At 41.3% G+C, this 12,944-nt stretch overlaps 1 protein-coding gene across 1 annotated transcript in view; it reads right to left on the bottom strand.

Moving 5' to 3' along the window:
• Positions 1–12,944, bottom strand: part of MYO3B (myosin IIIB) — a 265,479-nt gene that overhangs the window by 81,876 nt on the left and 170,659 nt on the right. The gene's annotated exons all lie outside the window — the stretch shown is intronic.

The following is a 12,944-nucleotide window of genomic DNA, read 5'->3' as shown; positions in this document are numbered from 1 at the left end:
GCACTCTAGCAATCCCTGCTAGTGTAATGGCCCATAAGGAGATTTTATGAGGCAGTGCCATTTAGAACAGCCTAGAGGCTGCACTAAGTTTTGCTTGGGAATAGAACTATGCCAGTGAGAGGTTGGGAAGGTGGCAGAAAGCAAAACAATGAAAAGGAATGAGAAAATTAAAAAACTCATCTCCCCGGAAATCTACAAATGTGCCACTCACGTTTAGATGTAGCTCTAAATGTCCTGAGAAGTGGGAGAAAGAAAGCACTCCTCTTTCCCTATGTGACACCATTGCATTCACACTCAGTGAGGCAGCAGAAGTGCTCAAGCTAAGTCCCAAAGACAGTTTAAATGGAAGAGGGCTGCTCGCAAAGTATTTTCCTTGAAGTCTCTTTTTCTTTGGCACTTGTTAGCCTTCTGGCCACCCTGCAAAGCCCTTTTTTCAGGTATTTGGGAAAAGTGTGGGGAGGTGAGCACTAAGGAGATGTTTTGCTGCTGCTGCTACTACTGCTGCTAACTAGCTAGTAATTATTAGTTAGGATTGCGTGAGGAGTTTCTCTCTCTCTCTGTGTATATATATGTGTGTATGTATGTGTGTGTGTATATATACACACATACACACACACACACTCATTTTTATTGATATTATGCCTTTTTAATCATTATGAAAGCCTCAAGGGCAATGGTCTGCCACTTGTTACAAAGTGTTAAATACAAATAAACACACATCATCATTCGCCAGTATTTAACAGGATTAGAAGATCAGTCTTATTGTTACACTCCATCCTATTCTCCTATGCTGCATGTACCTCTGTTTTTTGTATGTAGATAAAACCATGTCTAAAAGTACTGCCATCTTTTTAAAAATGAAGGGCCACATTCTCTGTTGGTGTAAATTGGTTCAGCTCCACCAGAGTCCATTGGAGCTGTGCTAGTTTACACTAGCGGTGAATTTGACTCTGCAACATTTTAGGTATTAGTACTTCTTAACTGTCAGTTGAGCAAACACCTTTATTAATGGGGCGGAAACAAGCCTAAATCAGCATACAATGTCTGAATTCAAAATCAGACTTTATCACCACCAGTTATGGGACCATATTCAGCTTCATACTTATCTCTGGTCCCACAGGAAGTGATTATGGCTTCTGGAAAGAAGAAGCATAAGAGAAAGGTGCTAATCTGGAACTGGTGTCACACTAACAGAGAGATGACATTCTGGCTCCAGTGAAGTCAATGGGAGTTTTGCCTTTAACCTCCATAGGGCCAAGATTTCATCCAGTGACCACTCTTTGTGTCTTTAAATTTCTGGAGTAAAAGTCTGTGTACACTCAGCAGTCAGTCTGGCCCACCCTGCATATTTACATGTAAATTAAAACCCTCCAAGTTCCTTTTAACAGTCGGGTGCTGTCAGCTAGTCAATGAGCTGATTCCACTTGTCTCCAGCAGGAACAAAGTCAAATACCAGCACCAGAGAGGAAGAAATACAGTGAAGCCATGTTAACTTGTTATCTAATGAGATGTTCATTTTCTTACATCAGAAGTAACAGAAAGGATTATTTCATCCCCAGTGTCACTGAGCGTGTTTGCTATTAGTATTTGACTATTTTTCTCAGAGAAGCATCAGCAGCCATAGTGCTCATTGGGCAGCCTGAGCTCACACTGGGGCCCCAAGTTTGCATTCATGATAGGGCTGCCCTCCATAAATGGAGCATTGCAGGGGGAGGTCTCCCAGTGATCAATATACCTAACAATGAGACCACAGATTCTGAGCCACTGGCGATAAAAGCCAGCATTAGCAGGGTTAGTAATATAGTGTTTACTGCTGTCTGTATTAGTGACATAAACTGATTATCGAGGCTGAGAGTCTGCCAGTGTGGCAAGAATTTAAAGATTTACAATAAAAATGACTCTTGTTTCAATCTTCACTTACAGAAAATGGGAATCTTGGACATTCTAAGAGACCACCCGTGCTCCCTATCTCTGGCAAAGGGGTGTGTTCATGCAAAATTAAAACCAATAAGCCCTGCCTATCTCGTTGCTATGGATTCATTGGTGGTAGAGGTGCTAGCTGATGGGAGATCATGTGATGTTTTTAATTGGAAGCATTCCCACTGACTACAGCGGGCTTTGAACCAGGCTCATAGGGAAAAATAAATTATTTTGTTTTGCTCAGGTGACCTTCACATGCAAGATTTTCATACAAAGAACAGTCATCAACAATTATGAACAAACACTTTGCAAATAGCTGATGAAAAAGGGATATGAACGTGTTCATATTGAACAGGCATTCAGATTATGAATGAACCAATGTTCCCGGACTCTGTTTTTGCACTGTTCAAATAGCTCTGGCTAAAAAGTACTGTATTAATTAAATAACTGATATTATGCACTTCCATTAGTTTACAAATTAAAATTATTTTACAATTGCACTTCTTTAAGCTGTGACAGCTCCAGAACTGTCACCTCTACCACATTTAAACTACTTGGCTGTTAGTCCTTAAGTGACATCTGTGTACGAGCTCATTTTTTAGACTGTGATTGAGGGAGGGGTGACAGGCTTAACTAACTGTTCCCCGACATATAAAATAAGGAACAGCAACCAGGTGCCCCCTTCAGATCCAAGCAAGAGCCTGAGACATGCAACCATGTAAGGACAGAGCACAGTCTCACTCATACTAAAGAAAACATGGATAGTTATTATGGAGGATAGAATATAATGGCAACACTTTTTAACAGGAGAATATGATTTTCAAATATTAGCTTCAGTTAATCTCTAGAAAGCAGCACCAATTGTCACAAGAAAGAACAAAGAACCACTAAAATTATCAATTAAGATCAAAGGGTAACAAACCAATGACTAAAGCATTGTAGCCAATACTGGACCAGACACACTGAGGAACTATGCTGATGTATCACGATTGAAGACATGGTACACACTGTGTAATGAATGGTGGCAGATTATGTATTATTAAAGTACTTTTTTAACGCAGTGAATTTCTCCATACCAACCATATCTCATAATTTATTGAGGCAAGTACTATGAAGGAAATTTAAGGGTGATATCATTTAGCAGCTATGGAGAGCAGTGCTACATTCAGTAGAAAATAAAGGAGTGGATCTAGTTTATTACTAAGGTTAAATTTGTTTTTAGTGTTGTAGCCTGGCTGGTCCCAGGATATTGGAGAGACTTCTGTTGGCAAAAGAGACATGCTTTCAAGCTATACAGAGCTCTTCTTCAGGTCTCAGGCCCTGAATGTTGTCAATCCCCAGAAGGGTGATGGACTTTTGCACTGTATTGGTGAAACGCAATCAAAACACCCCCAACATTTCCTAAAAGGTATGTGCTAGTTTGCAGTCCCACAACATCTATTTTCAACATGGCCCAGAATATACAATTTATGTAGAGTTAAATAAGTTCTGTCATAAATAACACTGGATGTTCATGTGATTTATGCTTACTGATAACTTAAGTTTGTTTTCATACTTCTTTGGAAAGGTCATATCAGTTTCCCAGTAAGCCATGTATTTTTAATGTGTGGGGTGGGCTGGGGCATATAAAAGTATAGAATAGTTTTCAGATCGTCTGGCTTTTTTGTAATTAATATCAAATATTCTTTCAGCATCTAATAATCTTCTGCACATTAATATATTACAGCTGGCATCCTAGTAATTTAGAAGCTACATCAGGGTCACATACTGAAAAATTCTTGGTTATACAGGTTTTCGAGGTATTTTGCTTATAGACTTGACCATACAATTTAGTTACATTATAAACTTATTACCATCATCTTTAGTTTCCTATGCAACTTTGTATTTCAAACTGTTCATGGCTTACTTTCTGCTGCTATCCTTATAAAACAGTATATAGTTGAACTGTAAGTAAAAGCAATGCCACTTTTCAGTACCAAATGCTTTTCCTGAGTGCTATGTTGACTGTCTGCTATTTATAGAAGATGTTAATCTTGTAAAAAACTATGCGCTTTATTAACTGAGAGCTTCTGGGAATTTATTTTTGTCTAAAGAGAGTGTTCTATCTGTAGTCAGTCTTTTGATAGTTCCTATAAGCTTTGTTTAGCTTATCCTGTGCTTTTCTAAATTTGTCAAATGTTCTTACAAAGTCCAGCCACTGGATGGAGGACTCCACTAACTGGTTAAATAAGTTTCTTTTAGTGTAAAGAAGAAAAGGAGTACTTGTGGCACCTTAGAGACTAACAACTTTATTTGAGCATAAGCAAGTGAGCTGTAGCTCACGAAAGCGTATGCTCAAATAAATTTGTTAGTCTCTAAGGTGCCACAAGTGCTGCTTTTCTTTTTGCGAATACAGACTAACACGGCTGCTACTCTGAAACCTTTAGTGTCAAGTTTCTTGTTGGAAGCTACAACACTAAACCTTTTTGTTTATGGTGTCAAATGTAAAAACAGAAGTGTCGTCATCATAACATACAAAAGAGCTGCAAGACTGGCAAATCCTTTCTCATTGCTAAAAGCTCTTGTGTAAGAACTTTTTTCCAGAAATGGTCCTGGAGTTTGAATAGTCCCAAAGTTTGAAGGTACTTAGATTTGGGTTCCAAAATTAAAATCCAGGTTAAGGTCTAGATTTTGGATCACCCCTGAAGCTCAGTGTTTAAGACCAACTCTAGTTTTTCTCTTTTTCTGTTAGTGGATAGTCCAGTTTCCATCTGGTTCCTGCCTCTTGTTATATTGTAACCCACACACCTTCTGGGTGTCGGGTGTGGTGTTCTGTCCCTTCTAGTCAGGGGTGAAAGTAACTTAAGGGACTTACCAGTACGCAGGGTGGCCGGGGTCCTGAGCAAGGTGGGGGCGGGGCCTCAACCGGAAGGGGTAGGGCCTCAGACAGAAGGGGCAGGTCTGGGGCCACACTCCCACAGCCAGCCCTTCAGCATGGCTCCAGCAGTGATTTAAAGGGCCGTGGCTCTGGCCCTTTAAATCGCCACCAGAGCCCCACGGCTCCTGGCCACCGCTGGTACAGTCGGCTGTGTACCACGCTTACCGGTATGCCGGACTGGCTTACTTTCACCTCCGCCTATAGTGGAGAAAAGGTGGGGTGAGGGAGTGGGAGAGAGAGAGAAGATCACACTGTTGTAGGCACCTATTTAATCTGTACTAAGGCTCACACCCTGTTGGAACACAGGATTTGCCAAATGGGATCATACAATCAGTTCATCTAATCTAACATCTTGGTTCTGGCAATGGCCAGTACCTGATGCTTTAGAGGAAGGTGAAACACCTGCTTGAGTCACTGTTCAACTGTGCAATCTTGTACAGGGTGGAAGAGGGAGGGCAAATGTGGCTCAATTGAGATATACACCAAAACATCTTGAGGCTATCCAAAGCAGCTGAAATTCTGAGAATTTCTAGTTTTTGGGACTAATTCTGACCTCCGTTGTACTTGAGTAAATCCACAATAACTCTACAGAAATCACATACAAGATGGAGTTACTCGGGATTTACTCAAGTACAACTGAGGTTAGAATTAGGCTATATAGTTTCTATCAATTATGTAGGGATAAAATTAGAAAGGCCAAGGCACAAAACAAGATCAAACTCACTAGGGACATAAAGGGTAACAAGAAAACATTCTACAAATACATTAAAAGCAAGAGGAAGACCAAGGACAGAGTAGGCCTGTTACTCAATGATGCGGGAAAGACAATAACAGAAAATGTGGAAATGGCAGAGGTGCTTAATGACTTCTTTGTTTCAGTTTTCACCAAGAGTGTTGGTGGCAATTGGACGTCTAACATAATGAATGCTAGTGAAAATGAGGTAGAATCAGAGTCTAAAATAGGGAAAGAACAAGTCAAAAATTACTTAGACAAGTTAGATGTCTTCAAATCACCAGGGCCTGATGAAATGCATCCTAGAATACTCAAGGAGCTACTGAGGAGATATCTGAGCCATTAGTGATTATCTTTGAAAAGTCATGGAAGACAGGAGACATTTCAGAAGACTGGAAAAGGGCAAATATAGTGCCCATCTATGGAAATAATGGAAATAAAAATGGAAATAAGGACAACCTGGGGAATTACAGACCAGTCAGCTTAACTTCTGTACCCAGAAAGACAATGGAGCAAATAATTAAGAAATCAATTTGCAAACACCTAGAAGATAATGAGGTGATAAGTAACAGTCAGCATGGATTTTTCAAGATCAAATTGTGTCAAACTAACCTGGGGGGGAGGGATAGCTCAGTGGTTTGAGCATTGGCCTGCTAAACCCAGGGTTGTGAGTTCAATCTTTGAGGGGGCCATTTAGGGATCGGGGCAAAAATTGGGGATTGGTCCTGCTTTGAGCGGGGGGTTGGACTAGATGACCTCCTGAGGTCCCTTCCAACCCTGATATTCTATGATTCTATGATAGCTTTCTTTGACAGGGTAACAAGCCTTATGGATAAGGCATAAGTGGTAGATGTGGTATATCTTGACTTTAGTAAGGTTTTTGATATTAAGAAAAGGAGTACTTGTGGCACCTTAGAGACTAACCAATTTATTTGAGCATGAGCTGTCGCTTTGGATGAGCTATTACCAGCAGGAGAGTGAGTTTGTGTGTGTGTTTTTTGGAGGGGGGTGGGGGGGTGAGAAAACCTCGATTTGTGCTGGAAATGGCCCACCTTGATTATCATACACATTTTAAAGAGAGTGGTCACTTTGGATGGGCTATTACCAGCAGGAGAGTGAGTTTGTGTGTGGGGGTGCGGAGGGTGAGAAAACCTGGATTTGTGCTGGAAATGGCCCAACTTGATGATCACTTTAGATAAGCTATTACCAGCAGGAGAGTGGGGTGGGAGGAGGTATTGTTTCATGGTCTCTGTGTATATAATGTCTTCTGCCGTTTCCACAGTATGCATCCGATGAAGTGAGCTGTAGCTCGCGAAAGCTCATGCTCAAATAAATTGGTGAGTCTCTAAGGTGCCACAAGTACTCCTTTTCTTTTTGCGAATACAGACTAACACGGCTGTTACTCTGAAACCTGTTTTTGATACTGTCTTACATGACCTTCTCATAAACAAACTAGGGATATACAACCTGGATGGTACTACTATAAGGTGGATGCATAACTGGTTGGAAAATTGTTCCCAGAGAGTAGTTATCAGTGGTTCAGTCATGTTGGAAGGCATGACAAGTGGGGTCCCACAGAAATCAGTTGTGGGTCCAGTTCTGTTCAATATCTTCATCAATGATATTGATTTAAATAATGGCATAGAGAATACACTTATAAAGTTTGCAGACAATACCAGGCTGCGAGGGGTTGCAAGTGCTTTGGAGGATAGGATTAAAATTCAAAATGATCTGGACAAACTGGAGAAATGGTCTGAAGTAAATAGGATGAAATTCAATAAGGACAAATGCAAAGTACTCCACTTAGGAAGGAACAATCAGTTGCACACATACAAAATGGGAAATGACTGTCTAGGAAGGAGTTATGCGGAAAGGGATCTGGGGGTCATAGTGGACCACACGCTAAATATGAGTCAACAGTGTAATGCTGTTGCAAAAAAAGCGAACATCATTCTGGGATGTGTTAGCAGGAGAGTTGAAAGCAAGACATGAGAAGTAATTCTTCTGCTCTATGCTGTGCTGATTACACCTCAACTGGAGTATTGTATCCAGTTCTGGCCACCACATTTCAGGAAGGATATGGACAAATTGGAGAAAGTCCAGAGAAGAACAACACCCTATAATGCCTGATTAAAGGTCTAGAAAACATGACCGATGGGGGAAGATTGAAAAAATTGGATTTGTTTAGTCTGAAGAAGATAAGACAGAGGGGACATGATAACAGTTTTCAAATACATAAAAGGTTGTTACAATGAGGAGGGAGAAAAATTGTTTTTCTTAACCTCTGAGGATAGGACAAGAAGCAAGGGGCTTAAATTGCAGCAAGGGTGGTTTAGGTTGGACATTAGGAAAAACTTCCTAACTGTCAGGGTAGTTAAGCACTGGAATAAATTTCCTAGGGAGGTTGTGGAATCTCCATCATTGGGGATTTTTAAGACCAGGTTAGACAAACACCCGTCAGGGATAGTCTAGACAATACTGCCTTGAGTGCAGGGGACTGGACTAGATGATCTCTCGAGGTCCCTTCTAGTTCTATGTTTCTATGATTCTAATTAGTTAAAATAAAATAGGAAATAAACTGCAGTGCTAAGTTTCCAGTAACAAACCTTTGACTGCTAATTTTGATGCAAGTCTGTTGTCTAAATATTTCAAAGTAAAAACACTGGAACTGAGATGCAACCTGGTGCAAAAAGGAATATTTTATTTTCTACATTTGCCTGTTCCCATTTGCAAACTTCCTATGTATTGTATGTATTCAGTTACTTAGCGCCTAAAAATACTTGACTAGTCACATTTGTAAGAGCAGCAAGACTGCAAGCTAAAGAGAAGGCAATACCTCTTCAGAAGGTTTTATTCCTCAGAGATAAAGATACACTTTAAATAGTGTTAATGATCATTGTATTTATATAGCCTTTTTGAACCCAATGATTCCTACATTGCTTTACAAACTATGCTGCCTGATGTGCAAACACATATATTTATAATATTCCCAAACAATATGTTAAAATGGAGTTAAGATTAACTGTACACATCAGTAATTTAGGGTAAAACAACATTACAAAGAAGTTGTATTTATCACAAAATCGGGCATTATAAACCTGGGAAATCTAGAGTTAACCTTAAACGTAAAAGAAATCCAATCACACTAAGGTATGTAAATGCCGTGAAGTGGCACTGTCCAATAACCCTATGATTATGATTGAGAAATTTGAGTGTTTGTTGTCCCATATTAGATTAAACTGACCTTTAAATAAATATTTGAAGTTTTCTTTTTGGCTCCCTCATATGATAAACTGCATTTATCATCCACCTGTGACTACTAGGTCTATACTCCACCCTCTAGCCTATCTCAGAAAGGTCCACTTCTAACACTCCAGATCTCTGAGCAGCTGCATAGAGCTACCATTTAGAACCAAATAAATGATTAACCCTTTCCCTCCCACAATCAAATCTCTGCCCCAAAGTACACTGGTATGAAGTGCAGAATGGGCAATGTTCAGTGAAAGGTTTCAGGTCCAGTATCTCACAACCCATTACTAGCTGATCCCTAGTTGTGAGGGGAGATTCCCAACTTTCCAACAGGACACAATGTTTGTTCCTAGCCCTGGTAGGTCCTGAGATATTGGACCTTCAAATCATGGCATTTTTATGCATGAAAAAACACTATCATTTTCAGAGATTTCTAAGCTGTATTGGCTATGATTTTTCTCTCATTCTCATGCCTGTACAATTGAACACCTGGTTCTAAGGGACTCTGGCTTTACCGGTGGAGAATCTGGAAAAATGTACCAATAATAATATTTTTTAACTTTTTAAAAATCCCTCTAAAAGATCACTAAAATAGTTCTTCTGTAAAGGATTCTGTAATAGCAAACAGGGTCTGTCTACCCTTCAACCTGGAGTGTGGTTCACAGGTTGAAGAGGAAAGGAGTACTTGTGGCACCTTAGAGACTAACCAATTTATTAGAGCATAAGCTTTCATGAGCTACAGCTCACTTCATCGGATGCAGCTGTAGCTCACGAAAGCTTATGCTCTAATAAATTGGTTAGTCTCTAAGGTGCCACAAGTACTCCTTTTCTTTTTACGGATACAGACTAACATGGCTGCTACTCTGAAACCTGTCATTATGCAAGGTTGAAGAGAGACACTCACACTAGCTGCATTAAGCCAGTGTACTACAAAAAGAGTGTAGCTGGAGTAGCACCAGCAGTTGAATGGGCTAGCTGCCTGGAGTATGTGTGCTTAGGGTCTCAGACAGATACGTACTTGGGGCAGCTGGACCCTCCCGCAGCTCACTCTGCCTGCAGCTACCCTCTATTGTTAGCAAGCTAGCTTGGTGAGAACAAACACAAGTGTGTCTTCTCAGCCTGGGAAACACTGCTTCCCCCTAGCTCTAGGTGTAGACATACCCACGCAGATTACATGCATGTGTGGTGTGGTGTAAGGGTTTCAGTGGTGCTCATTTGGGATGCCCTATATAACTCACGAGTGACTCTGTACATACTTGCACATAGGCAGTCATTTTTTTCCACCTATTGATTGCAAACCTCTCTGGAGTAAAATTCTATCCTGCAGCTGTTTAACAGTACACAACAAATGGCAAGAGTCCGGGAACAAGATATGGAAGATAAACTACTGTATCACATTTAATTTACAAGAGAAATTTGGGTAGACGGACGAGGTGAATTCCTGGTCCCACTGGAGTCAATGACAAAACTCCCACTGACTTCAGTGGGGCCAGGACACTAAAGCCATGTCCCCAAACATCATGTTGGGGCACTGATTCAGTGCTGACTCAGAAGGAAGAGTGCCACTCACTTTATCACTTATTACAGAACTTAGGGATGAAATATTGGCTTCATTGAATCAGTAACTAAACTCCCATTGGCTTCAATTGGACCAGGATTTCACTCTAAGTTTTCCATCCTAAAGTGCTCTCCGTTTGAAAAACAATCAAACCATAGGAGCTGCAATACCAAATGAGATCTGTGGACCAGAGGGATCCTACATCATCCCACAGTGGATGATTATGGAATAAACTGCCTACATAAGGGACGTTTCTTTCAAACTACCATGGGAAGCAGGATGGTTTACATTACTTATTTAAAAAATATCTAGTGTAACTGAGGATGCTTTTATTATTCATATAAATACCCAATCTATGTTATCCCACTAATCTCTTGTCCTTGATGATGTCAAGACCCCAACAAGGGCCGTGAGAGCCAAGAGTCAGAGCAGGGGCAAACCTGAAGCTGGGAGTAGTGGTGGAGTTTGCAGTCAGGTTGCAGGCCAAAGTAAACACCAAGGGCCAGAAACTGAGCCAAGTTTCAGGGAATGAGCCAGGAGGCAAAACCCAAATCAACCCAAGGTCAAATCCATCAAATTCAGACGCAAGGAGAAGGAATGGTCATGGCAGCTACAGGAGATGCACACGGTTGCCTGCACACATCCTAGAATGCCCCTTGGGTTTATATAGGGCAGGGAGCTATGAGGCTGCTGTCTGTCAAACCCTCAAGGCAGAATGTCCCATGGTTTGAGTCCACAGCAGTTCATGGGAAGTGGAGTGCAAGCTGATTATAGCTGCTCTGGGCTGGCAGCCTGGAGATGTCAGCTGCCTAGGAGCTCTACAGACCTAGCTTCTTATAAATATCTTGTGGAAATCAGTTCCACAGATAGATTTTTTTAAAAAATAAGTATATCTTTTTCTCAGTTGTAAATGTGTTGCCTTTTAATTTCATTCACTTGTTCTTGAATTAATGAATGAGATTAGACAAAAGCACACATTGAGGGGAGATGGCTTGAGGATTGCATATATTGAGGAAAACATATTAGGGATTTAGAATGGCAGAGCAGTACTAAATGCAGTGGTTTCCACTCCTCTTCTCCCCGCATGGACCCCTCCAACCCAAACCTATCACAGAATTTGTGTAGGTGGATCCTTGTGCCCCTAGGGAATCTATTAACATCAATGGTGCTCTCTACAGGTTCATGAGCCAGCTGGGGTAGATGGAGTCATAAGACCAAGGCCATGGATTGTAAACTTTTTGAGACAAAAAGTATGTCTTTTTGCATATTGTACAGTGTCTAGCACAATCAGGACCTGCATTGGCCATCCCTGTTATATAATAAATAATAATATCATCATAATCCTGCCATTGAGGAGGCAATGTTCACAGGAAAAGCATAACAGTGGTGTGCCCTGTCTCAATCTTGGAGTGAGGCATTCTATAACAAAGGATAGGAGGCCAGAGAATAAGGTAATGAAAAAGAAAATCACAGCTATCTTTTATTTTTTCCTCCCTAACTTGTTATACAACACTTCATGTCACATTTTTACTTGCTTGTGAGGATCTTGGAAGTGATACTATAAGTGCACTATAAGGTGGGTAGAAAGCTGGCTAGATTGTCGGGCTCAACGGGTAGTGATCAATGGCTCCATGTCTAGTTGGCAGCCGGTATCAAGTGGAGTGCCCCAAGGGTCGGTCCTGGGGCCGGTTTTGTTCAATATCTTCATAAATGATCTGGAGGATGGTGTGGATTGCACTCTCAGCAAATTTGCGGATGATACTAAACTGGGAGGAGTGGTAGATACGCTGGAGGGGAGGGATAGGATACAGAAGGACCTAGACAAATTGGAGGATTGGGCCAAAAGAAATCTGATGAGGTTCAATAAGGATAAGTGCAGGGTCCTGCACTTAGGACGGAAGAACCCTATGCACAGCTACAGACTAGGGACCGAATGGCTAGGCAGCAGTTCTGCGGAAAAGGACCTAGGGGTGACAGTGGACGAGAAGCTGGATATGAGTCAGCAGTGTGCCCTTGTTGCCAAGAAGGCCAATGGCATTTTGGGATGTATAAGTAGGGGCATAGCGAGCAGATCGAGGGACGTGATCGTTCCCCTCTATTCGACATTGGTGAGGCCTCATCTGGAGTACTGTGTCCAGTTTTGGGCCCCACACTTCAAGAAGGATGTGGATAAATTGGAGAGAGTCCAGCGAAGGGCAACAAAAATGATTAGGGGTCTGGAACACATGAGTTATGAGGAGAGGCTGAGGGAGCTGGGATTGTTTAGCCTGCAGAAGAGAAGAATGAGGGGGGATTTGATAGCTGCTTTCAACTACCTGAAAGGGGGTTCCAAAGAGGATGGCTCTAGACTGTTCTCAATGGTAGCAGATGACAGAACGAGGAGTAATGGTCTCAAGTTGCAATGGGGGAGGTTTAGATTGGATATTAGGAAAAACTTCTTCACTAGGAGGGTGGTGAAACACTGGAATGCGTTACCTAGGGAGGTGGTAGAATCTCCTTCCTTAGAGGTTTTTAAGATCAGGCATGACAAAGCCCTGGCTGGGATGATTTAACTGGGAATTGGTCCT

Source organism: Lepidochelys kempii, chromosome 11, assembly GCF_965140285.1.
Source record: "Lepidochelys kempii isolate rLepKem1 chromosome 11, rLepKem1.hap1, whole genome shotgun sequence".
Lineage (NCBI taxonomy): Eukaryota > Metazoa > Chordata > Testudines > Cheloniidae > Lepidochelys > Lepidochelys kempii.
Note: the sequence above shows the minus strand (reverse complement) of the source record. Positions and strands in the feature narration are given on the sequence as shown.